At 44.8% G+C, this 27,216-nt stretch overlaps 1 protein-coding gene across 12 annotated transcripts in view; it reads right to left on the minus strand.

The window, feature by feature from the left end:
- Positions 1-27,216, minus strand: part of PKHD1 (polycystic kidney and hepatic disease 1 (autosomal recessive)) — a 383,573-nt gene that overhangs the window by 73,325 nt on the left and 283,032 nt on the right. The window lies entirely within an intron of this gene.

Raw genomic sequence — 27,216 nt, forward strand, 5'->3', positions numbered from 1 at the left:
ATTGGCTGCCCAATAACCCACCTTCAACAAGTGGAATGGAAGGTGTTTTAGGCCCTGCCTAGGGCATGGCTTGGGTATTAGGGCTCTTTACCAAGAAGTAGGAGTGGTAGTTTTTCCCAGTTCCTTGGCAGTCTATTGGGAGATGTTTCCCTGTCAACCACTCTTGATTTTCCTCTGACTAAAGTTTGAGGGAACTAATACTTTTACAGGTGAAGTAGGATTGCAATGGAGCAAAAGTGGCTACAGCAGATCCCTTGTGAGTACGCTCCGAAGGACAGTGCTCGTTGCACAGGTGGGTGCGGGGTCTAAAATCTGCAGAAATGACACTGGGCATGTCGACACATGCACAAAGCACTATAATTATGCTGCATTGAGTTCAGTACCTGTAATAACAGGTATTGAACTTCATGCGCCATAATCAGCACTACTATGCAGTACTGCCAACACACATATTTGATGTGATGCTAATGTGCAGTAGACTAATTCTACTGCACATTAGCGCATTAGCATGGCTCTTGCTGTGACGTGTTAGTGATCAGTAGAGTTAAAGTCTACTGCACTTGTAGCATCTTATGTAGATATGTCTACTAATTAGACACCTAACAGTAGAGGCAGATTTGGGGCCTATAGTTCCAGTACTATGTATGGCCAGTGGGCCTGTGCAAGTCAGCAGCGATCCGATTTGGTTTCAGATCCGGCTGCTCTGGATGGCCACTATCCGATCCGGAGCTCTGGACCAGGTTTACAACTCGATCTGGCCGCAGCTTCAGAGCCGCCTCGGAGATCTGGCCATCAGGTATAATGGGGAATCAATGAAATATCAAAAACTTTATTTTTTGTCCACTTTAGATGAAGCCTGCAGGAATGGTAGCCTCTCCTGAGAGCATGAAACCTACCACGTTTTAAGAAGGTAGGTGCAGCAGTTTTGGAGCAACTGTACCCCAAATCCTTGAAAGCCAAACTCCTGTTACGGCTGTGCGTCACACCACAGGGGGGTCAAAACTGCAGGGCTGGTAGCTCTTACTGAGGCCACAAAGCCTGCCAAGTTTCAAGGGGATGGGTGCAGGGGTTTGGGGGAACTGCCCCTCAAGCTGTGGACAAGCAAAACTGGTGCCACGGGTGACACTACGTGTGTTCAGGCGCAGCGGGGTGACAGCTGCAGGGATGGTAGCCCCTGCTGCGGCCAGGATGCCTGCCAGCAGTGGAGGAGATCAGTGCAGGAGGGGTCTGGGGCCCTGCACCTCTAGCTGCTGACAAACAAAACTCCCACCAAGACTGTCTGTCTTGGGGCAGTTGATTGTCTGTATTGAGTCTTTCCTCTCCTTAGCCTGGTTTTGTAGGTGCTAATTGACGCTCCTTAAGTGATTATGTAGTAGCTAGGTCCTGTGTATTGAGCTGGGCCCTGAGTGAATCATGATGGATTGATTGGGAACACAGCAGCTTCGCAGCCAGGCCGGCAGCAGTGTCCCCCCTCCTGCCCCAAAACCGACACAGCCAGCCCCACAAGCACCCATGGCACCAGTTTTGCTTGCCCGCAGCTTGAGGGGAAGTTCCCCACAAATCTCTGCACCAATCCTCTTGAAACTTGGCAGACTTTGTGGCCTCAGAAAGAGCTACCATCCCTGCAGTTTTCACCCCGCTATGTTGTAACACCTAGAGGTGACTTGAGTTTTGTTTTCAAGAATTTGGGGTGCCGTTCCCCCCAAACCCGGCACCCTGATCTTCATGAAACTTTCAGACTTCGTTCTCTCTGTGGAGTCTACCACCCCTGAAAATTTCATCCAAATCAGACAAAAAACAATAAAGTTACAGATATTGTATTGTTTCCTCATCGTACCCTATGGCCGGATCTCGGAGGCGGCTCCGAAGCGCTTGGGGAAGCCGAACGAGGCAGGGCTTGGACCCGGATGTGCTGCTTTGGACCCCGAAGCGTCCGAAGTTTCTCCGTATCCAAAGCTCTGTCCGAAACCTCGCACAGCCCTAATGGCCGGAGGTGCTGCCATCCTGGCTGACCTGAGCATCTCGGCCTCCGTATCATGCCTAAGGACACTTGAGCCTCACAGATGAGGTCCCCTCACACCGAAGCCCCCTGAAGGGCCTGATTTGATGAGTGTGCTTAACATGCCCTGACAGCACCGAGTTCAACCTGAGGCACAACAGCCACAGTCACTTGCGTTCAGAAATGCAGCCAGAGGCAGGAGAGGAGCCCACCTTTGACCCACTGGCCTAGTGGTGACAGCACTCATTCAGGTCATTCCCCTGGGGGAAGCATAGCTTTTACCCTCCTTAGGCTGAGGAGGGCCTAGTACTCTGGTTTCCCACTTCCTGAGTAAGTGCTCGAACCACTAGGATACTATGCCACAAGCGAACAGCTGTAAGAATAGCAGAAGCTCCTGCCCTGGCCACATTTTAAAAGTGATCATATATTCCATACCCAAAGGCAGGACTTAGGCCCCAGGCAAGGAGGGCATTTTGACCTGTAAATCCCAATGTCACACAAGTGCATAAATCCAGAAGAGAGGCAGGATTTCAGATATACCTCCCTGCTGTAACACCCCTCCTGGCTGGCACTGACAGTCCTTTTCCCAGTGAATCCCATTTTTATACGTCTTACTCTCCATAGGCATTGTGAAGGACATCTGAGGTGCCTAACTCAGGCACGTGAACTGTGCTCCAGTCAGCAGCTGAGGATCTGGGCTTTAGTGGTGAATGTCTAAGATATCCTAACCTTATCTACAATTTTAAAAGACTTGGCTCAGATACACTCATAATCATAAGATTGGGCACTTCTCCATTTAAAGTCTCACAGCCAAAGGACTTCCCTAAATCAGTGCATGGCCCTGTTGGTGAATCTCTTATTAACTTCACTAGGAGTTAGACTGGATGCTTACTTAGTTACATCGCATGACACCCCGTGATGTAGGTGACTGGTTGGACTGGGAAACAGAACCAGAGAGGTTAAGTGATTTGCCAAAGAACACACCAAAACAGCAGCGGAAGTCAGACCTGAATCCAGGAAACCCAGTTCCCCACCATTAGGAAATGTTTCTGTATTAAGAGTCTTTAATGACTACACTTCTTTAATGACTACAATATATTACTAATCTTCCTTTTTATTCACTGCTGGTGTATCCAGGACTATAATCCTACGAATTAAAACACTCCAATTACCTCTGACTATCTAAAGCTAAACTCACCGTGGAAAATTTTAGTGTCTTTCAGTTTAGGTCTTGTAAAGATAAAACATCCTTTATTGTTCCAATAATTGTTGCAGCCTAGTGAGCATGAGAAGAAAGCATAAAAGAACTCACTCTAGTTTGCAGTCAATTCATTAATGTCAGATAAACCAGGAACTTTGCAGAAACAAAGTGCATTAGTGACTAAGAGGAGATTTTAAGAATGAAGCTTTCTCCACAATTAGCTGTTTCTAATTATTTGCATATACTTTTGTTGGACACCGGATGACTTTAAACACTGGCCAGTTAGTTTGTCAAATATAGAAGTTAAATTCTTGACTGGTTTGTTGAATGAGATTTTTGCCAAAATTATCGTAAAACCTGCCTAATTCAAGCAACCAGAAAATAGGGCCTCTAGAAACCGAACTGGACGTGCAACTACACAGAAGTGTAAAAAGCAAAAAGAAAAGAAAGAGATGCGAAAGATCCCAACTGGAGCTAGTCCCTGCCATGAGTGATCCCAATCTAGTGCATCTCTATGAAAGAAGAAGCTACCTGGAAAGAAAGCAGCTTCAATAACAACCTTGATCTGTAGTTAGGTTAATCTCAGTGTGAGACCCCTTCTTATGTCATTGGGGTAGAACTGATCGAAAAATGTTGCAACTTCAGAACTAAAAAGAACTCTTATATGCTTAATCACGTACGTATCATGTACAGCATATGGTAAAAGGCCTGCTTTTGTTTCTGTACGACTGAACAATACATTCCTTGAAATGTAGTAGTGGTAGTAGTATTACTATTGTTGTTGTTGTGATCAATCTATTATTATGATTATTATGGTCAGTCTGTTATTAATAGTCCATACTTTGAAACCTCACGATGACAACAGGAGACAAAAAAGAGGGAATTGCAGTAACAGCGGGTTGCATACCAAAATGAGAATCCACCCACCCCACAAAGACACATGTGTGAAAACCTTGTGTGTGCAAACACTGATGTGACAATCCAAAATAAACAAGTTCAAATTTTATAAACCTATTTAATGTAATGAGGATTAAACCCCATGGTATGTATAGATGCTCCTGGATAGTGCTACTTACATCACTTAAGCCAGGCTTTTGTTATTGGCACACCTGTTCCTTCTGTGTTTGAATCAGCATCCCACCCCATAAAGACGCATGTGCCTGAGTTGCGATAGAACCTGTCGATCCCAGATTGGGCTTGTCAGACATCTTCAGATCCACAGATAAGGCAGTCATGGAAGACAATCACCCTTGACTGTAAAGTATTGGCAATAATGATTATTAATAGTACATAATTCAAAGTATAAATTATGATGCATTATTAAGCCATATATAAATAAATGAATAAATGAATTATTATAGGGCTTGTTCAACTGATGGCCCATGGATCACATGAAGCCCATGAGCCATTAATCTGTGGCCTGTGGGCCCCTGCAGGCACATCTCTTACTGGTTCATGGCAGGGCAGGGTAAATCCTGGCAGCCCACCACATAGTGCATAACCCACACGGTGTTTGATTGTCCTGGGGGCCATATTCTAGCGCTGAGTGCAGCCCACCACCACACTAAATTTGGACAACCCTGAATTATTATATGCATCATTAAGATCTCTGAGTATCTTGCCTTATTACTATAGGCAGAACTGGTTGCATGGTCCATGATAAAGTATGCTCAATGTTGCCTCGTTTTCAGTTGGGTTGGCAAACTGTAACTTTGAGGGGTAAAACTTTAACTGTCAGGTTTCTTCCTCGATTTTCATTGCAAGAGGCAAGAATTTCTTAGAGTGATATCTTTTATTGGACCAACCACTCCTGGGCTGAAAATTTCTAATGAACTTTTCTTTGTAAAGCTCTAGGGTTCAAATGTTCCAGAGACCTGTGATTTGGTAGGGAGGTGAGATGTGGAACAGCAGTATACCTTTTGTGGTGGCAGTGAAAATCCAACCAATTTGGCTAAACTAAAAACCTTGGGAAAATCACAGTTTCGCCACACTCAGTGCAAGGCTCTTAGGTGTTAGCAGCTAAGTTCCCAGAAGAAGCCATCACTTCTGCACACGTAATACACCAGGGCTGAGCAGGATTTCCTCTGCTACTGCAGCTCTGTGAGGATCTGGGCTGCCTAAGATATGGACACTTGACCTGGGGCCTATCTCTCTTCATATCTCCTCCTGCCAGACTCAGGCAGGGCTGAGAAGAAAGATACCCGATTCAAACACAAAAGGAACAGGTGTGCCAACAATAAAAGCCTGGCTTAAGTGATATAAGTAGCACTATCTAGGAGCGCCTATACACACCACAAGGTTTAATCTTCATTAAATTAAACAGGTTTATAAAATTTAAACTTGCTTATTTTTGATTGTCACATCAGTGTTTGCACACATGAGATTTTCAAACAAATTAAGCTTTGGAGCATCACTTTAGTGTTTGCACGTACTAGGTTTTCAAATGAATTAAGCCCAGTCCTTGGTGCTGCAGGAGAATGGGATGGTCCAGCACTGCCCCCGCCCAGCCCAGGGCCCCCCACCCTGTGCCCTGCACACAGCTGTGGAAGCAGGGAGCTGGCAAACAGCACAAGAAAAAAAAAAAGCAATTTGAAAGCAGAAGTCATTTGAAGGGGTGAGCTACAAAAACGTCACAGTGCCATCTGGGGGACAAAGAGGTTCATTACATGTTTCAGTGCCTTTCTCTTTGCACACAATAACTCCATGAACACAGCACTTTAATTCGCAGAGAGCCAAATTAAACTACATCTGAGGAGTTTTACTTTAGTAAACCAGAAAAACTTTAAAAGCGTCCGGAAAACCCCTTCGTGCAAACAGTCACGCCGTTGCAGTGCAAGAAAAGGCAAAAAACGTGGTATGTACAAATGCCCCAGGTGTTTGGGAGCAGTCAAAGACAAAGTCTAATTCCCCCAGGCAGCATTTACCTGCCTTACCATGAGACTGGCCTGGCTCTCTCTGCAAACCCCTGCATCATTCACCATACATATTCCACTGTCGGCAGCGATCAAATCAGGGATCACAATGAGTCAAGAGTCCTACAGACAAGAGTTTCTTTCCCTACACAACCTTGACATATCTCCAGACCAAGTCCATTCTGCACACTACATGATGCAGGTCTTGTGGAAAAAGGCAGAATGGGATGACATAATTAACAGCTGTATCATAGCCATATAGTCATGCCTTGTACATATACAAGGCAAGTTAAGATGACATGGGCAACTTTAATTCTTGGTTTTCCTAACTTTTAGGCACTTGACTTTGGTTAATAATTATATTTCAGTATTGTTTTGTGTGCAATTATTATTTACACTACAGTAGCGCAGAGGTCTCCACTGAAGTCTGGCTGCTATTGTGCCGGGTGCTGTACATACATAAAGGAAGTCATGTCTTAACAACATTACAGTCTAAACTGACAGTGTCAGAAAAAAGTGGAGGAAAAGAGAGATAAGCTTCGTTTCAGAGACACCAAATGAAGATACACAGAGACATATCCAAAGTCGCATGTGAAATCTGGCAAATCCAGATCTCCCAAGTCCCCCATTTCAGTGCCTTAATCACAAAACTATTCTCCATATTTTTTACATAATCAACATCTTAAAAGCCCACCCTTTTCTGTACGCAGCTGTTTCCAGTACTGAGGTGAGGTCACACCAGTGACAGATTATCACCTACTTATGCTCCAATGCTACCATCTCTCTCCAATATCAGAGTGACCCTCTTCCACTTTCCTTTTCTCATTGGCCTTTTGAAACATTGAATTAGTTGCAAAAATTAAAGATGCCTTATCTGAAATATCCACAAAGGAAATCCTGTGTCTCTGATGAACCTGGCTGCCTCAATTTCCTGTTTGGTACACAGCTGTTGGCACCGGATGAATCTCAGGGACACTTTTTTATTTATTTTTTTGTAATATTTGTCTACCTCAGTTGGGATCCAGGCTCCTTGAGCTGCAAACATAAGGATTTATAATTTAAAAAAAAAAAAAAAATCACAGTGAAAACAAAAGAATGAAAAGAAAACAAACCAATAAAGAACCTATCCTATCATAACATTTGAGGTTCTGGTATTTGCTGGCTTTGGAGCAGGTTCAAAATAAATGCAGGAAATGTGTATTTCATTAAATGCTAATATTTGGAAGACAAGGGGGAAAAAATGATGAAATACTTCCAAATGCAGTTGCAAGGACAGTGCACACACTCACACACAAATATTCCTGTTTCTTCTTTATTACTAACCTTGCTACCTGGGGTGGGGAGGAGGGGGGACGGGAACAGCAGGAAAGGGAAAAAAAGGGACCTGTTTTCCCAGGCAATTTCTATGCATGCCGGTAGCAAATATTCACATGCCCCTCCACATTTTTTCTACATTTGTCTGAATTCCAGTGGAATACTTTTATGAGGATTAATTCAAACTGCTAGGGCCTTGATTTTCTATCCATGTGGTTACCATATCTGGATCCAGGGAACAGTGAGCTTTCTAAAGCAGCTCCATGTAGCATACCATATGAGGAAAAAAATGGACTAAACTATATACCTTAATGCCAGTGTAGATTTGTCAACTCTATCTTGCATGTCCCCAATCTGTAACACTTTTGTTAGCATTAAGTTTTGTTCCCAGCTCTGTGAGAGCTGACCTTGACATGCATCCCTAGTTACTACATGTATAAAAATGGGGAATGACGTTTGCCTACCTCCTAAAGCAGAGGTGAAGGCCTTACTCAATAAAAAAGCCTGGGGCTGAATAGATTCAGTCTTTGCAGGCTAGTCTAAGCTGTGTAGATTGAACTGATAAGCAAGTGAACAGACATTCACTTTTGATTCTGGAAATGCAGCCACATGCCTGAAGTAGAAGCCAGGGTGTGCTAAAACTTGCCTCTCTGCTCAGCTGGAGCAGACAGCTTGAGCCACGTCTAGCCCACCCACTCTGCGGGGTGGGGTTTGCAGGGGAGGTACGAAGCATCCTGAGGTGCTGGGGGACTGAGTTAATTTAAAATAGTTCAATAAAACAATTCAACCTCAATCAAGATACTGCATCCATCCAGAGCAATAGCTCAATAAAACAACTTAATCTCAATCAAGTCTGATACTGCATCCATCCAGGTTTATCTCAAACCAGTTTCAGCCATTTTGAAAGTGGTTTATGTGCACTGAACTTCTGTTATGCTACAGAGTTGAACTGGTTTCCAGTCACTTACACCAGTTTCTGTCCCTAACCTTAGATGTCAGAAATAGCTTTCCAGCTCTGAGAAAAACTCTTTTGGGTCACTACATCTGAACCCCTCTTGATAAAACTTTCCAAGAAAGTTTGTTCCAGGACAAAAATCAGGCAAAGGATGCATCGGTAGCAAAGGAGGAATTTTCATCATGAACAAAAAAAAGCAACTGAACACTGGGGCTGATGATGGAACGCACTGGACCCTTAACTGCAACAGAAACAGGTCCGCTGAAAATCTAGCCCACTGCTTATTGCAAAATTAATCAGTATTGAACACAGTGTGCCCTTATGTGTAACCATTTAATTTGATGAGATTTATGGGCAAACTAACTGACACAGCCTAAGAAGCAACTAACTACCCCAGCCTAAGAAGCAACAGACTTCTCTGCTAGATAAGATCCATTCAAGATACGGGTACATGTTATATACATGCTGCTATCCTTTTGAATGAGAGAGAATAGCTTCTTAGGACTAATCACTCAGTCACACAGGCTAAATTCCCCACTGACTTCAGTGGAAGTTTTGTCTTGAGAAAGCATTAAGTAGGATTCGGCCCTAAAGGAATAGGAAGATATGCAAAATCACATGCAAGCATGTATGCAAGTAATAAAGCATTCACCAAAACTTTAGTTCACAAGTTTTAAAGTTTATATGTCATTCTTTCTATGACAAATCTTTGTTTTCTGAGATTCAAGCCAGCTGGCTAAAGTCACAGTGGACACATGGAAGCCTACAGGCTTTGACTGTCACCCCCAATGGGTGCATCTGCATGTGCCGTTAAGGCAACGTGGTAAACTCCAGTGCAGTTTGTGCCAGAGTCAGCTGCTCCCGGGCTCAGCATCTGCATATATGCACCTGGGTCGGCAGCAGTTCAGGCCGAGGCAAAGCAGCCCCAGGGTGGCAGTAGGCTTTGGGGGCAGCCCCGGGATCTGAGTGGCAGCATCAGGCAATAGAAGCGCTGGTTAGGACACGAGAGTGCTAAAGTACAGAGCCATGTGGCAGGCAGCCCCCCGCACTTTAGCACCCTAATGCCCCAGCCAGCTCCTGTCACTGTCTACATGTGCATTTTGGTGAAGTAACTGTGTCATGAGATACTGACCTCAATATTACTATTACTATTAATACTAGTTAATTAATTTCCTGCACCCTAATATTGGCACACATGTAGACACTGACACTTTAGTGTGGAGCTAATTAGTCAACTCAACAGTAAAGTACACATGTAGACAGAGATGATTCGAGCAGGGTGCAGGGCCCAGGGCAAATCAGCGTGTGCAGGGCCTTGCCCCCAGATGCAAGGAAGCAGTTGGACTTGAAGCTGGTGGCAGCATGAAGTCACTGTTTCACTGTACCCGGCTCCACGGGTCCGGGGCAGTCGCCCCAATTTGTGCCCCCCAGGGATGGCCCTGCATATGGATTAGGGGCGGGGAATTATTTTGAGTGGAGGGCCGCTTACTGAGTTTTGCAAGCCATTGAGGGCTGCACGACAGGCAGCCAGGGGCAGATAAATATAAATTTTCTAAAATTTTTAGGGGCCACGTGGGCTGGATAGAATGGTCTGCCAGGCCGCATCTGGCTGCATTTTGTCCACCCCTGATGTAGATGCTCTCAGTAAGACTATTTAGAAATATGTCTGATTTTAAAGAAGTTATTCATTATCTCTTAGCTGTTTCTTTCACATTGTGTTTATTCTTTGCATAGCAGTCACCTGAAGTGTCAAGTGAGACCAAAATCTCAATGTGCTAGAGGCTGTCCTGACCCAAAAGACTTCCCTTTTGATGGGCACCCTGCAGTCCAGCACAGGAAAAGTCCATATTTCCCAGTCTAGCTCTATGGGGACAATAAGTTATATCGGCCCTTCCTATGGCCAGTGAATTTGGAGTCTATTCACTCTTTGTTCCTGGCAACCTACTTGTACCATAGGGGTAGCCATCTGTAGTTGGTTAACTGCCTGCAACATGCACAGAGGGTGGTAATGGGGGTGGCGTATGCAAGCAGGGGCTTATGCTGCCTTATTTCTCCCCATGGATAGCACTCAAGCTTTGAACTGAGTCCTTAATAAAGTGTCATTAAAACAATGACATTTCAGCCCAGTGTTGCCTCCTCAGTTATTCTGGGCATGTCTACACATTTATTAATGCACTGTAATTACTGCACATTAAGCTTACTACTTGGATAGCCAAGTACTAAATCAATATGCAGTAACTGGTGCAACTGCGCAGTAGTACTGGTGCATGGGTGTTTACAGATGCTAATTGTGCAGTAGCTTGATACTACTGCGCATTAGTGTATTAGCACAGGTTTTGCCCAGGACACTGCTGCACGGTGTTATTAGGCTACTGCACAGTTACTGCCTCGTGTAGATGCACCCTCTGAGCAAGAAAATCCTCCTGCATCTACATCATAGAAAAAGCAGAAGCCCAGTCACACAAGACTTTCTCTCAGGTCATTCCCATAGAAAACTAGGCATGCTCCACAAATAGATGGCTTGCAGGTAAGTCAAAAATAGCCCTTACACAAACAAGCTAGCCTAATTACACCATGAAGTCCTGATGAGTTTCTCTTCAGAGTAATTAGAAGCATAAAAACATGGGTTTTCAGAGAAGCACCAAAACAAATAAATAAATTGTCATTAGTTAACCATGAAAACATTACCAGCATGATCTAAGCTAGGGTAAGGTAACTTCTAGAGCCTTTGCCTTCAATTAACATGGCTCACCCAAAGTAATGTTAGCTTCAAATTACAGAGAAGTTCTTATCTATTTGGCTTTTGCCATGTGAAGGCTCCCGAGCAAAGGGGATGGCAGTTTTCATAGGCAGGCAAGCTTCTTTGGGTAGATGTGGTATTTTTTATTAGACCAACTGAGTAGTTGGAAAAAAGTTCTTTGCAAGCTTTTGGGCACAAGCACCCTTCTTCAGGCATAGGGAGACTCTCTTGGTCTAAGATTTCATCAGTCAGTCTAATAAAAGATATCGCATCTACCCAAAGAAACTTGCCTGCCAATGTCCTTAGAGCAACATAGCTACAACCAAAAACCATGCATTATTGTTCATAGACGTTTAGGGTTTAGACATATTTATACCAGTATAAAATAAACCAGTGTCCATTGCAGACAGACGAACAGCTCTTTTGACATCGCTCCCTGGCGTAGATACTGTTATAGTGTGTCACCACCCCCGGTGGTGGCACATGGTGGCACTGATGAGACTGGCTACAGCTGTGGATACATGACCCATATTATGATGTAATTACACCGGAGCATCATTATTGTATCATTATTCCTGACTTTCAGAGGAGTGACTTTAACCTGCAATAGAATAACTTTGATCATTTTAGGGCTCTCTGGTGTCCTCTTCGTATTCATGCCAATGCAATGGCAGATTATATAGGTATGCATGTGATCTACCTCGCCCTACCTTCCATCACGATTGTTGCTGACTTTTCCCCCCTATACTTTCTTAAAGGGTTTTAACAACAATGACAATTTAATAACAGTTTCCTGGGTTTCTAATTTTTTTTGACAGCTACAAATAAACATGGCTATTAACTGGCTGATTAGCGATTAATGCACCCGAAGTCTCACCTTTGCAGAGGTTTTCTGACAAATTACAACGTTTCAGGCATTAAGGGGTTGGTTGTGTAAGTCCATGGTAGCCAGCCTGGCGTTACTAGATACCACATTCATGCCAGTATGAGTGAAATCAGAATTGGGGGCTGAAATGTTCCTGAATTAAGCAAGATGATTAGGCTGATTGAAACGATCTCTTGATACCATTTATTTCAAAAAACCTTTTTTTTTTTTACTCAAACTTTTTCAAAAGTGCCTGTTTTCTGTAGAAAATGTAAACTTTTTTTTTTAAATCAAAAATCGAAAGTGGTTTGGCCCCGAGGCTTTCAATTTCATATTAAAAAACAAAAAAACAAAAACCACCAGTATTCAAAATTTGTCTCCAGCTAACTGAAAAGCCAGTTAATCTTCCGTTATCCTTAAAATTTTCTGCAGGATGACAGAAAAATCCTCTCGTTTTCTAATTACAGACCCTGGGAGTTCGCCCTCTCTTGTTCTAGTTTCCTTTGGCTTAAAAAACAAACCGAATTCCTCTATTACCAAATAACATCTTATAAACATTGATTTGATAGTGCTACTAGAGATGTAACTTTACATTGCCATTATTTGACAATTATTAGCCAACATACTGTGGAGAAAGAACAGAAGCAGGGACAATCAGGGAGTGGAATCAGATGGGGAAAGCACGGAAGGAAAAACTGCTTTTAAAAAATGATTTCATAGGTTTACAAAAGGACTCAGCACGCACAAACGGAGCCAGTTTAAAAAAAAAAGAACAACTTCAATTTAAGCATCAAAGTATGTAACCTGAGTTTTCAGAGTAGCTCAGCATGTTGGGTACTGAGCCGGGGGTCTATCAGAGTGGTGCCTGCTGGGTGCAAGGTCTCCAGTGAAAATCCAGTCCCTATTGGGGTCCTGATCCAAAAGCTCAATGAAGTTAATAACAGGATTTTCACTGCTGCCAGTAGACTCTGGATCAGGCCCACGGGGAGAAACAGAGAGAAAGATCCCTTGGTGCTAGTGTTTGCCTCTCTTTCATATGGAATTAATGGTGGTTTAATGGGGTATGAAAGGATGTTTTACTGGAAACAATGAGGAACAATTGTCTAGCTCACGTTTCATTTCACAGGTCATTATTGCATTAAGAAGTAAATCGACCAAGTCCGGTAAATAACAGTCTGCATTTTGCCGAAAGCTCCAAACCAACAATCTTAGCAATCGCCAACTAATATCTTTGTCATTTTTAACCCTTGCAGGGATCTGCTGGGGGCAAAACAATTACAGTCTTCACCCACCCCTAGCAGGTAAGCATTATTCATTTTACTTCTCATCCCCTCTCCCTGCAAACCCCACGAGGCTGGGGTTTTGCATTGTTGTTTTGTTTATTAGCCAACCTAGTCAACTGTGTGTCTGGTGGCCTTGAAAAACAACACATATTTTAGTAACTGCTGCAGGCATCTTTAAACAGGCTGCTTCCTCTGCCAAATTAATTGTTGCAAAATGCAGTGTTTCCCTTGCAAAGCCCTGCAAACTCGCACTCAGCAGTTTGGTCGAGTTACGGATATGCCTGGAAAAGCTACGGAAATGAATACTGTTTGCTTTGAGATACAGTTCATGGGCACCATAATCGCCTGGACCCGAGGACCTCATCTCTCTCTGATGCAGAAGTGTCCTCCCCATTAACCCTTCAGCGGTGGTGTGATCTAGCAGAAAAGGAGTTGGGATTAATCAACTTTATTCTTCACTCTGCTACTGATGTGTTCTGTCACCTTGGGCAAGTTGCTTTACCTCTCAGCACTTCCTGCTCTCTGTCTTTTAATACTGTCCGTTATTTGAGGAACGGATTGCCACACAGTAGGCATCATCACAGTGCCTTGTAATGAAACCGGGGTATAGGTTGCAGCCATCTAAGGATATAGGCAGACAAGGTTCTTTGGGTAAATCTGCTATAGATTCATAGACGTTAAGGTCAGAAGGGACTTCAGTAGCTCATCGAGTCCGACCCCCTGCCACGGGCAGGAAAGAGCACTGGGGTCAGACAACCCCAACCAGGTGCATGCCCAGCCTCCTCCTAGAGACCCCCAAGGTAGGGGAGTGCACCCTTGGAAGCCCATTCCAGATTCTGGCAACCCAGAATGTGGGTATCTTTTACCAACCCGGATATCTTTTATTAGACCAACTCAAATAGTTGGGAAAAATCCCTCTTTGCAAGCTTTCGGGCACAAACACCCTTTGTCAGGCTGAGGAAATGTCTGCAGTTGGTCTGTGCTTTTCTTGGAAGGAAGGAATAGTAAAGAAGCCAGAGGCTGGTCTGCATGCAAGGAAGCCAGTCAGTGACAGTGTAAACTGAAGAGTCAATGGATGGCAGATAGGTGGGCAATGAAGGGAGAGGGGAATAATAAAAAAATATCATATTTACCCAAAGAACCTTGTCCTCATAACGAAGCTGTCACTTAAGCTAGGGCTACTTTTTGAGGAGAAAGAACAGAAGAGTTACTCAAGGAGATAAGGAGAAGTTTCTAAGTTAGGTCTCTCCCTCCACCCGGCCTCCCACCTGCTATAAGATCTCCTGAGCCCCCAGCCACTACTTTGTGGGTGATCCATCTTCCCACTTCCAGTGCCCAGCCTGACTGATAGACCAGGATTCAGCAACCATGGCAGTATATTGGCTGAGTGGGCTTGGGCGCATGGCTCAGGGCAGAGAAACTTTACAAACTACTCCTCACCTCTCTTGTTATCTCGGGGTTACTCTAGAGATTTTATAGATTTTTAGGGTCAGAAAGGACCTCAGTAGATCATCATGTCTGAGCCCCGCTCCCCATAGCAGAGAGAGGGGGTGTCTATACTGGCTCCCTGTGACTCTTTAGGCCATTACCCAGAAAAGAAAGCCTGCCCGCCTGCTCCTGCTCCGCACAACCCAAACTCAGACTGGACAATGCTCCACACACACCTGCCCCTACCACTTTCAGGATCTTGGTCTCTGGAGATCTCAGGAGCAGCCAGGTCAGGTACTCGGGGGGCGTCCTCGCTGCTATATTTCTGGGACTGGAGCATGCAGACAGGCAAGGCTTTTCAGCAGCACGGAAAAGCACAGAACCAGTGTAGCTATACCCTCTCCCTTTCCCAGTTACCAGAACGCCTCCCCTGCCTCCCAGCACGGTGGCATATGAGGGTATAGTCTCATGCTCACTTGCAACAGCCGCATATCACCGAAATGCTGTGACAGATTCAAGGAAGTACGTTAGATAATCCTCACCTGAAAGGGAGCTGCTTTGCATTGCCCCGATGGCACTTGACATGTGCAACGCTGTTTGAACATGCGTCTGCTTGCATTTTAGCTGTAGGTAGTAAGTGTTCAGTTCAATGCGTGACATCACCCTCCAATTCCTCCTTTTCCAGCTACAGAAGATATTGCCTGGGCTCAGAACATATATTTAAATGCGGGGGCCAAATTGACAGCCGGGTGCCTCTATAAGGGTGACGAAGGTGCCTGGATAAGGGTGACTCGATTTCATGGGTGCTGAGCATGGCATTTCTGGGTTCAGCGACTGCAGCCCAAAGGGAGATGGAACAGCACAACTGGGGGCTTCACCCATGGCCTCTAGATCCCAGTCCTGGGTAACTTGCTCTAATGACTGGGCTGCTAAAGGCCTTGTCACGCAGAATGCGTATCATGAGTTTAATTAGATTATAGTAAGCATTACTAAGAGCTAGAAAGCTTTTGGACCAGTTGCATGGTAACGTGTACTATGACTTGAATAAAACAGCTGTTTGTCAGGTCCAGCCCCTGCACCCCGCTGGAGTCTTCTGGCTGTATCACCACCGTGGAGCAGTCGGACTTCAACTCAACACATTTTAAGTAACACAACCTGGGGATACTCCTCGCCAGAAAAGTGTGAACTCTGCTATGCCATAATGGCACTTAGCACATGTTCAGTGCTTGAATGGTCAGATGCTAGAGTTTAAAGTGCAGTTAACACGTGCTAAGTGTAACGTGCAACAAGGCTGACACGGCCCAAAGGCCACTACAACTTGAGCTAGAGTTAAGGGGCAGTCACTGGCTCAAGGTCTGTTTAGGCAGTCCAGCCAGTAAAGGAGAAGTGCGAAGGCTCAGCACCTCTGACAATCAGCCACTTTCTTAAGGTGTCTAAAATTGAGGTGCCTAATTTCAAAGGGTTATCCTCAGTGACCTTGTCCCTGGGACAGTTTGTGTCAACGCTAAAGTGAGAAACTACCAATTGCTAGCTCCAAATCCTATTTTGTACATGACGGGTGACAAAATTTTGTCCATGACTGGTGTCTGTTTTGTACACGACTGGTGACAAAATCCCCAAGGCAGGCATTACATTCTCCTGGAATAGGAAGGCACCTTCGCTTCTTCCTCTGCTTCGTCTTTACTGTCAGCTTTGTTAAACCTCCAGCCTTGAAGACTGGCAGAAAGTAGCTAGAAGGAACTGAGAAGCAAGAAACAGAAGCAGTGGGCCAAACCACCCCCTGGTCCAACTGCACGTCCTGCAATGAAGGGATGAATCTGGGCAAAGTGGAGTCATCACCAGGAAAGCTATTGACTCTGTTTCCTTCTTGATGCATGGAAGAAGAGGAAGGTAACGGGAGCTTGTGCATGGTAGGCAGATTCCTCGGGCTCTTTTATTCAGCCAGTGGGTGAAGAAAGCATGCTCCTTTACAAGCTTATTCCCTTTCTCAGGACATCTGTCCTATAGGATGAACTTAATGCTGGTATGGCTTTGAGTTTGGATTGTGCATCAGCTCTCTATGGCATCTATGAAAGCCCTGGGCACTGATGGCTGGGCAGCTGCAGAATTATTTTTTTCTTTTATGCCTTCACGCTGGTAGTACTGACTACAGGTGGGTCCTTCTTGTCACATGGCAAATACTAATGCATTATAGCTAAGGAACTAGTACCCCAGTCATAGGCAACCGGCTTTTGTGCCTGGCTTGCTAAGATACAGAGGATCTCCAAAGATGATGTCTGACAGTTTTCCAAATGCAGCAGTGGTATTTGCACTCAGAGGGCCCCGTTCTGACGCAGGTGGCCCCTCCTATATCTCCAATCCTGACCCACCCCTTCAAAATTCACAAAAAACAAATTCTGCTGGAAACCCCCCATGAAACATCCTCTGTAAGCTGTGAGGAGATTAAGTAAACTGCCAAGAGAGATCTTGCAGCATAAACAATGGAGTCAGTGGAGAACCACGTGTTAAACCCTTCACAGGCTGAATGCGGCCCACGGGCCAACAGTTGGACAGCCCCGACATAGAAAAATAAACTCTAATGGCATTATAGGGACACAGTCAGATTGAAAACTAACATTTCTGAAATACATAATGATTCACTGAGACCCAAGCAATGTACCTGATTACTAAAACAGGAAGGCATTTTTTTAACGTGCCATTTGTCCTGTTTTTTTGCTATTTAACATCGCTTGGGCAGTGCAAATGCTTTACTTACTTACAGCTGTGTTCATAGCAGCCAGTTTTTGAAAGGTTCTTAGTTAGCAAGTGCAATGTTTGAACTGGAAGCACTGCACAAAAATGTCTATTTGTTGAATAAAAAACACTGCCCTCATTGGAATGACAGGAAATGGAGAGAGACTAAAACTTTTCTTTTAGTCTTGGATTCTGTATAAGACTATAGACTATAAGACTATAATTCCCCTTTTCAGAAACTGAACTGGAGACATACTTGGACAGAAAACTGCATCTTATCATAGAGAAGTCGGGCTGGAAGCGACCTCCAGAGTCCAACCCCCTGGCCTGAGGCAGGATCACCCCTAACCAAACATACAGTCCATAAACTAAACTCCACATAAGGCTACCGTCAGTCCTGACACAACGCAGACCTGCCACCCGACCCTGGCACAGGTAAAGGAGGGGAACCACAGTAGCCAAAGTCCTGCTTCTATTAAATGTTGTCAATATATGCTCAAGAGATCTAGGGGAGAGGGCCATGATCCCTGCTAGAGGAAGGCAAAAAACCTTCACAGTCCATACCACTCTGACCATGGGGTAAAATACTTTCCTGGCCCCAAAATATGGTGATCAGTGTGACCCTGAGCGGAAAGGAAAAACCCTCTAGCCAGGAAACTTTGGCTTTGGTCCCAGCAGGAGCATTGTAACACTGCAGTCCAAGTGCCCAGCCTTGGCTGTAGTCAACACCCAATGCCTCTGAGGAAGGCTTAGAAACACCCAGAGACGTGTGGCAGAGAGGGGGGGGGAGGGGCGGGGGTAAACAGCAAAACCCAGAAGCATGGAAAATACCCATAGTGGAACATAGGCATCACTATGCCTCGATCATCCCCAACCAGTGGCTATCCAGCCTCTTCTTGGACACCCCCAGTGACGGAGAGGCCAGAACTTCCCTAGCCGTCCTTTTCCATTGCCTCACTATCCGAACAGCGAAGAAGGTTTTCTTTTCCATATAGTCCATCTAAATTTATTTGCTGCAACCTCAAGCCTTTGGTCCATGTCCCCCTCTCTGCAGCAAGCGAGAAAAGGTGTTTCCCTCTTCTTTCAAGTACTTGAAGACTGCTATCATGTCCCCTCTTATGCACCTATTCCACAAGCTAAATACGTGTAGGTCCTTCAGCCTCTCTTTACAAGACTGGCTTTCCAAGCCAGTGATCATCTTTGTTACCCACCTCTGGACTCCTCTATATCTTCTCCAGATCCTTTTAAAAATGTAAAACTGTTTACAGTATCCAGATGGGGCCTAGCCAGTGCTGGGCACAGAGGCATTATCACCTCCCATGTCTTTTATCTACTGCTTCTACTAATGCGTCCCAAAACCACATTCACCATTTGTGCAGCTGCATAGCGCCTTGCATTTGTTGGCATGGCACTTCAACCTGTTATCTCTAGCCCAACTTTCCAATCTCTCAAGATCCCTCTGAGTTGCGCTTGCACCCTCCACCATGTTCAAAATCCTTCCTAGTTTCATGTCATCTGCAAACGTGCTCAAGAAGCTTTCTATGCCAGCATCAGAATCATTAATAAAAATGTTGAACAGCACCAGGCCCAGGACAAACCCCAGAGGGACTCCACTCAAAACCTCCTGCCATTTTAACACGGACCTATTAATAATTACCCTTTGCTTGCAGCTGTTGAGCCAGTTATCCATCCACCCTGTAATAGCTTTATCCAGCTCACATTTCTCCAATTTGTTTATAAGAAGGTCACGCTGGACCTTGTCAAAAGCCTCGTTGAAGTCCAGGTACACTATATCCATAGTTTTCCTTTCTTTGAGCCAAGTAGTTAGTGTCAAAGTTGGAGATCAAGTTTGTTTGACATGATTTATTTTTAAGAAATCCATGCTGGCTGCTTGTGATCAGCCTTTCCTCCTCCAGATGCTTGCAAATGACCCTCCTTGGGATATGCTCCAGTAACTTCCCAGGTATTGAGGTGAGACTAAGTGGTTTATAGTTCCCTGAGTCCTCCTTTTTGTCTTTTTTAAAGAAGGGCACTGCATCGGCCCTTTTCCAGCCCTCTAGTACTAGGCCTGTCTCCCAGAACTTCATGAAGATCATTGCCAAGGGCTAAAAGATCTCCTCTACCAGTTCCTTCAGTCCCCTGGGATAAAGCTCATCCAGGCATCCAGGCCTGCTCCCCTGAATTCATTCAAACCAACAGAAACTCTCTAAACATCTTTTTTTTTTTTAATCTCCTCACTCAGCATGCTCCCTTCTTTATCCAGATCATCCTTATTAGGTGTCTAGCTGCAACGTTGGTTTTTTTTGGTAAAGACTGAGGCAAAGTAGCTGTTAAGCAGCTCTGCCTTTTTTGCATCTTCAGTTAGGAGTTCTCCCTGGCTTGTTAGCAGAGGACCCATGGGCACCTGGGTCCTTCTTTTCTGGCCAACAGACGTACAGAACCTCTTCTTGCTGTCCTTAACCTCCTTTGCCAGGTGTAGCTGGGTTTTTATTGTTGCCTTCCTGATTTTTTCCCTGCAAGTTCTTGCTATTTCCTGGTATGCATCCTCGGTGACCTCCCCATTCTTCCATTGCCTATATGCTTTCCTTTTGCATCTGATGTATCCTAGAAGCTCCTTGTGCTGTCACTTTGGTCTCTTGCCATTCTTCATGTGGTTTCATCATGTTGGAATGGTTTTTTATTGGGCTTGGAATACTGTGCCCTTGAGAAGCTCCCAGCCCTCCTGGGCACCTCTGTCCTCCTATGATGCCTATTAACTCCCTGAGCCAGATGAAATGTGCTTTTTTGCCAGCCAGCATCCTGATTTCGTTGACCTCATGCTTTCCCTGTCGCAGGATCCAGTATTCTACTGTATTGTGATTGCTTCTTCCCAAGTTACCCATCACCTTTATATCCTCCACCAATTTCTCCCTGTCAGTCAGGACAAGATCCAAGACAGATGCCCCCCTAGATGTATCCTCCCCTTTCTGGAAAAGAAAGTTGCCCACCAATTCTTTCCCATTGATCAGGACAAGATCCAAGACAGATGACCCCCTAGTTCAGGGGTGGGCAAAATGCGGACCAGGGACCAGATGCAGCCTGCCAGGCCATTCTATCTGGCCCATGGGGCCCCTAAAAAATTTAGAAAATTAATATTTATCTGCCCCTGGCTGCCTGTCATGAGGCCCTCGATAGCTTGCCAAAACTCAGTAAGTGGCCCTCCACCCAAAATAACTGCCCTAGTTGTATCCTCCCCTTCCTGGAAAAGAAAGTTGTCCACACAAGTAAGAAGCCAACTTGACATTTTATGTTTGTCTGCATTGTTCTTCCAGCAAAATCCAGAAAACTGAAGTGTTTTATCAGTAACATCCCATAGCTTTTGGATAGATTTGTCACCTGCTTGAAGAGTGCCTCTTCCACCTCCTCTTCCTGATTAGGCGGCCTATAATAAATCTATTATTATCCACCTCCTCTGATCCACCTCCTCTATTATATCGGTGCTCCATCTTTTCCCTTTCATCTTCACCCAGATGCATTCTGCTTTGCTATCTTCTTCCTCCTGAACCAGGGAACACATTTATATGTTTTTGACATGCAAGGCAACACCACCACCTTTTTACCCAACCCTATAGCTATGTAAGCAGGCATCAGATGGATTTTGAATTTTGACCTACACACCTCCCTTTTGTGCCACTCCTTGCAGTCCTGTGGCTTTCTGGCTCTTCTCCAGAGTCGAGTTGCTTCTTTGAGTCCTTTCCCCTCTGCATTGCAGGCTCTGTTGCTGGAGGGTTTTGGCCAGCATCCCCCATGGTAGCGAATTTGAAGTCCTCCTAACTAGGTTGTCTAGATAATGCCCAAAGAAGCTCTTCCCCATTCTCACCAAATGGATCCCATTTCTTGAGAGCAGTCCTCTTCCAAAGAACATCTTTGTTGTCAGAGGAGTCAAAGCCTTCATGTTGACATGACCATCTCAGCCACACATTCACTTCCAGGATGTGGTGGTCTCAATCTAGACTGTGGCCTTCCATGGGAAGAATCGATGAGAACACCACTTGTGCTCCACGCTCGTTAGTCCTCCTGCCAAAAGCCTCGTAGTCACCTGTGATCTGCTCAGTGTCAGAATGACATTATTGTTGGTACTTGCATGGACAAACAGGAAGGGGTAGTTGTTCAAGGATGGATGACCTTTGGCAGACTCTGTGTGACATCCTGAATTCATTTCTAGGCAGGAAGCATACCTCTGAGCCCCCAAATCTGGATGACAAAGTGGTGCCTCCATCCCTCGGAGGAGAGTCACCCACCACCATCATTCTCCTCTTCCTTCTTGGTGCAATGGTCCTGAAGCCCCTGTCCTTGTGGCCTTCTACTTTCTGCTCTCTAAGCTGTTTCCTCCTCTGCCTTATGCCTGCAGATGCCTATTCCTCTGCCTTTTCCTCAGCAGAGTGCTTGAAAGGGGTTGCTGACTTCAATCCACTGCTCTTTAATTACGGGGAACTTCCTTCTTCATGCAGTAATACATGCTGCCACTTCTTGTCATTACCCTTTGGCTGCTCCAATACCAGCTTCTCATAATTCTTGTCCAAGTAATCTTTCTGGTCCCAGATGCAATGCAGCATGGATACCCATGGATACCCATGCTTCCAACCCAGCTTACACGTGGTGCAGAAGAAATGCTCCTAACTGTCTGAGAGGAACACAGACATGACATGTCACAACAGGTGAACCAGATCACAGTGCAAGGACCTGTATCAGGGCACTTGTGCATGCACATGTGCACATGCATGCACACACACACACACACACACACACATACACACACACACACATACAGAGCATATTCTGCTCCCTGGCTCCCTTCTACCGTGAACTCCCTAAGCAAACTCCCTCTCTACTTGCTGTCTTCTTGTTGCCCTTAAGTATTACTCATTTTTTATTTCTTGCCATTTTCTTCTGGTCCCACAGTTTACTGGAGGTTGCCTTTTTAAAAGGCTGCCTATCCTAGCTCCACCCCTGTTATCTAAACCAGCCCCACTCAGAGCAAGCCCTGTCACTCAGTCACTCAAGAGAGGAAGAAAAGAAAAGAAAAGGAGAAAGCAAACACATATGGTAGAGGAAAAAGGAAAAAATAAATAAAAAACCAAACACACAGACACCAAGCACTAGGCAAACACTCTAGCACCAATCAGCCACCCTGGTCTGGGGCAGACATTTCATAAACCAGTTTGACCTAAATCAGTTAAGTCTGATACTACATCCAACCAGATTTATCTCAAACCAGTTTCAGCTATTTTGAAACTGGTTTATGTGCACTGAACTTCTGTTCTGTTACAGGCTGAAACCAGTTTCTGATTATTTAAACCGGTTGAAATGTAACTTCTGCCCCTAGCCCCTAAGTCGCTGGCACAGAGAAAAACCTCTTCAAGCTAGTCCCACACGCAAGCTGCTTCTCCTGTAGCAACTGCTCTCTGCTCACTGCTCAGCCTCCATATAAAAAATAGCCAAATACAAATAGGTAAGATTTCCAAAAGTTTATATGTGATTAAGGAGCATGAGTCTCATTGATTTTCTATGACGTGTACCCTTAAGCATAGTTGTGATTTTTCATCCTGTGATTTATGTTTGCTTTCATCTAAAAAAAATCTTCAATTTTTCCCACAAATCTAAAAAAAGTCAGTGTTCGTCTCAACACAAACCCAAATGTTTCTGTCAAAAATGAGAATTTTTTTTAAATGTTTTCTTTAGTTGACAAACCATTTTCTTTTCTAAAAAGATTATAAGTAAATATACAATCCTACACTTAAATCACCTTGGTATTTTTTGGTGTTATGATCATTTCATTAGAATAATTTCAGAATTTTATTGACTAGAGATAAAACTGAATCAAACTCCTAGATCTGAATCCCTTTGAACTACTTCTAAACCTGTTTTTAGCTCATTTCTGAAGTAAAACAAGCACCCAAACACTCAATATAGCCTTGGCAAATCCCCATCACAGATTTGGCTCCTACTTTTATGAACTTTTATGAACAATTAAAGATATATATAATTTCTTGCATAACCGGAAATCCCCTTACCCCCATCCCCTTACCGGGAATGCTGGATAACAAAGATTTTATGGTACCTCAAATCAAATGTCTTCACTATATTAACTAGAGCTAGTCATTTCTTTTTCCAGGTGTCATTTATTGAGAATCTTTTTAAATTTTGATTAAATTTGCCACCTTCTGGGTGGATGTGATGTTCAGGGCTAGACACACAAAACTGCTAGAGGCAAAGGACCTGCTGCCTTCCTTTAACCAAAGGTGTCACTAGTTAGACAACGGGCAACACGTTCCCCACTTACACCGAGACAAGTCTCCCAGGATCTCTAGGGCATGTCTCTGCCGGTGGGGAAAGCCAGTCAGTAAGCCTGTGCAAAGTGGCTAGTATCGGCTTCGTATTTGGGCGATTCGGGCGACAGTGATTTGATTCGGTGGTTTGAATCACTGCCCCCAAATCGATTCAGCTGAATCAATTTGGCAGCAGCCGAATCTCCGAATCACCCAGGCCCTGCCCATCCCTGCCCATCCCTGCCCATCCCTGGCCACTCTTGCAGCCCCAGCACTTTGAAAAAAAAAAAGCCCTGACTCACCAGATACTGCCCCGTGGGGGGCAATCTCCACTGTCCCCCACTGCCCCATGCTGCTTGGAGGGCTCTTCTATGAGCCCCCTGTGCCCCCCCCCACACATGTCTGCCCCACCCACCCCAGCTCTGGCACTTTAAGAAAATAAAAAATAAAAAACTACCAAACTCACTGGTTTGTGCCCGGAGTGGGGCAGGGAGGGGAGCATTCCTGCTGCCCTCTGCTGCCCCCTGCTGTGTGGGGGGCTCTTCCATGACCCCCCCCACCAAAGCCTCAAGGTTGCTGCAGGAGCTGGTGAGTTCAGGGTTATTTTCCGGGGGGGCGGGGGGTTCTTAAGGGGCCGGAGCTGAGGCAGGCTGGGGGAGTGGGGGGCTCATGATGGGGGGTGGACAGCAGGGATCACATCCCCAACTGACAGCACCCGGTGAGTGGGGGCTATTTTTTAAAGCACCAGGAGTTGGGGCAGGCAGGACAGCCATGGGGGAGCAGGGGGAATGGGCAGGGGTTGGTGGGGGCTGGGGGAGCAGGGATGAGTCCTGCCGATCCCATAAGCATTTAGGCCTACATGATGGACTTACTGAGTTGAGTAAAGAGATATATGTGTTTGTAGGATCAGGCCCAGAAATGGTTAAATTATGCTGACAGGGAATATGCAAAAGACATTTCTCTCATCTCTTTGTGAACTCGGAAAGGCAGCCATTCTGGAGGCGCTGACAAATAAATACTAATTCTGCCGCTCCGATAAAAGGTATCACTTACACAAATTCTTGCCTCTCTGGCACATAATAATACACTAACGACACTGCACAGCTTCGATTTCTTGCTAAATTCAGAGATGTGAAAAAGGGAAGAGACCCAATAAGTTTCTCTTGGTTTTCTCAAAGAAAACTGAGAGCTGAATCCTGCGCTCTTCTAGAGACAACACACCAAGGCAGACATCCCGAAGACTGTAATATTTTCCGGGACATCACTGTGCCTCTATGCTTTAATATCCTGACATCTGGAATCCTCGAACACTAATGTTTACCCATAAATATCTGCTGAGATTAAACAGCCACATAGCAACTTTCAATCTCTTGAGTCTATAATTGCTTGGGAAAAGAGAATGGGATTTTCCCCTCTAGCTAGGGAGCAAAAGACCTCTGGAAGCAGTTAATTATTGTGTAGTACTTACATGCCATTAGCCAGTGATGCTGTTATTTATTATTTGCACTATAGCAGCACATGGAGCTTGAGCCATGGATTGGGACCCTATTGTGCGGAGTGAAAGTTTCCAAATGAAATGTGAGCAAAAAGGATCCACGCATCTGTGCTCTCCTTGTCTTTTTTTTTTCCCAGCCAAATCAAACCCAAGCAAAAATTTGGAGGAAAAAAAAACCCTATAAAAAAAAAATCAATCCTTTGGGGAAAAAAAAAATCCTTAAAAAAAAAAAAGAGGTAGGGTTATAAGTAATTGTAATGAATAGATAAGAAAAAAATAAAGCAAAGCCTTTGCTTTTCCTTTTTTCCCCCATCATCTGTTTCACTTGAAAAACTGAAACGCCTTTTGTTTTGGATCAACCCAAAAATAAGAAGTATTTCCCCCCTGAATTTTTGGGTAAGCCAGTGAAAGGGGGAAAAAAATCAAGTATTTGTGCAGCTCTATGGGAACACAGAACAAAGAGATATCCTTTGGCCTAAAGAGATTACAATCGAGGGAAGAGATGAGAGAGAAGAGACAGATAGACTGAGCAGACAAGGAGACACATCTCATTTCTTGCATTTTGAACCTTTGGGGGTTACTGTGTGGATTAAATGGGAAATAACCCAGTTGTGCATCCAGAAGCAGACCCCACCTAGCCACCCATTTAATGCTATCTTGATGGACTAGATCCCTGCATTTCACTCAATCTTTTCTCCCAGGAGACTTTCTTTTGTGGTGGCTGTGATCCCAGGGAACTGCTGACAGAAGGCAATGTTTATAAGTCGGACATCCAGACTGGAAGGGGTGATTCAGAGGATGCCAAAAGCTGGAGAACTGTTGTTTTCAGCTGCATTTGAGAAACCACGTGTCCCTAGATTGACAACAGCGGGGATGCTGCATATTAACCTGATGACTTGAGTGCTTAGTTGTTAGCAGAGGCTTAAAAACTGCAGTGCAGCAATCTGATCAAGCTGCTGGAGTTGAGCAGAAGGCCTGGGTGTTCAGTAGCTAACAGGTGACTATACAAAACAGAGGGACAGAGGCTGGGTGTTGATTAGTTAGATGGCAGTCGCCTTGATCTCTGCAACCTGGAATGTGAGAGGTAAACTTCCAAGGGGGTATCAGCATAAAGCTGAAAATAATACTGTTCGTCTACAGGGCAGTTCATCTGGACTCGCACTCCTAGCACAGAGGCAAGGTGAAAGTTGTATGGACGAAGCCAGTGTCGGAAAAGCCCGCAGTGCACTCAGCTAAATATTGGTAGAGGGTCAGGGAAAAGCAAAATGAGAATGAATGCATCCTCCGTTCAATCTGTGCTTTTCCACAGGTGAAGCTTCAAAAGCGATGGAGCTGAAGACCTCTGACAGAGGAATGCACAGAAATTACAGACAGATTTGGGCAGATAAAAATCCCATTCTTCTTTGGGCAGTAAGAAGAAAATGCTACCATTTTTTGGCAGCCTGAGAGGCAGGCAGCATTTACCATATGCTGCTGGCATCATTGCATAAGGAGATAAACCCTGTGGAGTGCAGGTTGCCCCATTAGTGCCATTGAGATGGTGGGGGATTCCTGGCACGTATGACTACCGCGTGCCTGTGAAAATGTAACATGCATCCAAAATGATCAGACACTGTGTGTGCATGAATGCGTGCTTGAAAAAGCTGGTGCTAAATGGTACACAGAGCCTGCTGGGATATTAGCATTGGCTTGTGATTCATAATCAGGGCAGAGAAGGTAGAGGGGGGTGGAAAAAAAGAGCATGTTTATGCCTAGACAATGTATTAATCAGCCCTCTAAGCAGCCAGTGAGAGAGCGATCCTTAGAGGAAAGCCTTTACTGGGTACACATTAGACATTTTGTTTAAAGATTAAAGTTCTTCTCGTGTTTAATCAGTTTTCGAGCAGGATGGAAAACGGGATTAATTACAGTCCCTCGCATCAGCCTCCCATACTGCCGGAGTCACAAATGATGCGACTTTTCTGCAAAATGGCCGCTGTCAGC

Source organism: Crocodylus porosus, unplaced genomic scaffold (assembly GCF_001723895.1).
Source record: "Crocodylus porosus isolate Cpor-Errol unplaced genomic scaffold, CroPor_comp1, whole genome shotgun sequence".
In the NCBI taxonomy this organism is placed as follows: domain Eukaryota; kingdom Metazoa; phylum Chordata; order Crocodylia; family Crocodylidae; genus Crocodylus; species Crocodylus porosus.